Source organism: Cibotium barometz, chromosome 5 (assembly GCF_041138505.1).
Source record: "Cibotium barometz isolate CiBa-2024 chromosome 5, ASM4113850v1, whole genome shotgun sequence".
NCBI lineage: Eukaryota > Viridiplantae > Streptophyta > Polypodiopsida > Cyatheales > Cibotiaceae > Cibotium > Cibotium barometz.
The window spans coordinates 13,506,696-13,509,556 of record NC_141050.1 but is presented as its reverse complement, the minus strand read 5'-3'; positions in this window follow the sequence as shown (position 1 = coordinate 13,509,556).

Here is a 2,861-nt window from a genome sequence, read left to right as displayed (position 1 = left end):
TGCCTCATGAGGTATTGCACTTGACTGTGCACCACTGAAAAGAGGCAACAATGTATCATAGACATCACGTGAGCTGATATCTGTCTCCTTAGTACATGAAACCAAGGGCTGAACTGCATCTTCCACAAATACAACATCACGGCTAACCAAAATGCGCTTTGTCTGTGGATGATACAAACGATAGCCTTTGCTCTCAGCACTATATCCAACAAAAATACATTTGACAGCTTTGTCATCCAATTTTCTGCGATGTTGCACAGGCACTAATGCATATGCCAGGCAACCAAAAACACGTAAATGGCCAACAGATGGCTTGCGGCTATGCCAAGCCTCATATGGAGTGACAACCTGTAATGCTTTGGTGGGACACCTGTTTAGTACATAAGTGGCACACATGACAGCCTCAAGCCAAAAACCATGTGGTAGACTTTGACTCTTAACCATACATCTTGCCATTTCCATGAGAGACCTGTTTTTTCTCTCAGCCACACCATTTTGCTGTGGTGTATACGGCACTGTACATTGGTGTTTTATCCCACGCTCAGCCAGAAATGCATTAAATTCTGAAGACATATACTCCCCCCCTCAATCTGAACGGAGGGTGCCCATCTTACTTTCTGACACATTTTCAGCCATAACCAAAAACTGTTTGAAGCACAAAAACACTTCGGACTTTGCCTTCAAAGGATATACCCATGCATGCCTGGTAAAATCATCAATGAAAGTCACGAAGTAAAGGTAGTTTCCAAATGATGGAGTTTGCATGGGACCACAAACATCACTGTGAACAAGCTGCAATCTGCGTTCAGCTCTCACTGATCCATCTTTGGGAAAGGAAGCACGCTGCATTTTACCCAATATGCAGCCCTCACAAACATGCTTGACAGGTGCCTCAAGCTTAGGCAAAGAAGACACCATTTCAGATTTCTGCAGGCGCAGCAAACTTGCAAAATTCAGATGACCAAAACGTGCATGCCACAGTTTTGCATTTGAAATAGCCTGCATATCCATAATAGCACATGCTGAATCCTCTACACATTTGCCATCCATATTGAGCTTATACAGCCCTCGACATAGTGAACCAGATGCTACAATGATGTCACCACAAGAGAGATCATGAACAGTACATCTGTCATCCACAAATTTTACAACCAAACCTGTTTTGGCAAATGCGGAGACTGACAGCAGATTCTTTTTGATCCCTGGCACATACAATGCATCAAAAAGTGTAAAGGTGTTGCCATTTGCAACATTCAGCACAATCTGTCCAACTCCTTCAACGGGATAAGAGGAGTTATTGGCACAAGTGACAGTATTCCCTGTGGGAGCAGACTCAAGGAAAGTGAATAAACTGCGCTGCGAGGTGATATGCTTAGTGGCACCACTGTCAAAGTACCATACATCTGAATCTACTGCAGACATACATGTGTCATGCAAAGATGGGTCATAACTGCACTGCGCATTGAATGCCCATTCTGTATCTAGCACAACATTAGCAGATTCATTGTTAGAAGGAGAGGCATCTGCAACAGCCATACCAGCCTCTTTCTTCTTAGCCTCTTTCGCAGCCAGCTTAGGACACGCTTTGATGACATGATCATTTCCCTTATAGTACTTGCAAAATGTCTTCTGTTTGTCACCCTTCTTCTCATCTTTGTCTTCCTTCTTTGGTTGCGCAGCATTTGCAGATTTCTGCTTACTAGAAGAAAAGCCAGCTTTACCTTTCCCGCTTCTCTGACTAGCAACGAAAGCTTGATCTGCGACACGCATAATATTCCTGTTTTGCCTTGACTGGTCTTCTTGCAGCAAAACAGAAACTAACTCCTCAAATGATAAGGCATTGGGATTGCCTTTCATCATCAAGCGAAGAGTGGAAGCAAAACCCTGATAAGAATCTGGTAGACCATTCAAAACAGTCTGCACAAGTGAACTGTCTGACAGGATTTCATCTGCAGAAATGAGCTGCTCTTTGAAATCCTTGATCTTTGTCAAAAAGCTATCCATAGAATCACCTTCGTTCATATGCTCACTTGTCAAAAAGGCATGAGCCTGCGCATCTCTACCATCCCAACGAATCTGCTCTGCTGAAAGTGGTGGTTCTCGAACAGCTGCTACAGCACTTGTGCCTGCACCATCATCAACAGTACCTGTTTCTGATGTATTTGCAGCATTCCCAGCCACAATAGGACGTGCATCAATACCCTGCACAATGTTCCATAACCCCTTTGCTACCAATACATGTCGCATCATATATGCCCACAATGGATAGTTGGTGCCATCCAACTTATCCTCAGCAGCCAACATGCGGAATACATCATTGTTGTCAGCCATGGCCAATGACTGTACTACTAGATGTAAATGCTGTCTGTAAGAGGAAAACCTGTATAAAATCGACCTGTGCTATGTAGCACAGCCCAAAACAGACGAATGGGCACCTGTCCTGCAGATTTTAATCTTGACAGAAAATCTGCACAGTAGGACGATTTTGCCTGCGCAGTACTTGGAATGCAAAAACGGAGGGCGTAATGACTTCAGATCAAAATTCTGAAACGACCGATCCCTATGGGCTCTCCCACGGCATATACTAACCTGCAGACGCTCGTGAAACCTCGTCGCAATCGGAGGAGATGAAGCGGCAGGTGCCGGTGATGCTGCCCGGGAGGAGGAAGCCTGCTCTGATACCAATTGTTGGAATTAGGGTTGCAGGAATGCACACACAACTTCAAGAAGATGAGGAAGCTTGAGCACAACACAGTAGTGTATTATGAGTGCCAAAAAAGATAACAAACCCTAGAAGATAATGGGCGTATATACAATGCACGGGGGAAAAAACCTCCTAGTGAGGGAAAAAGTGCCCCGGC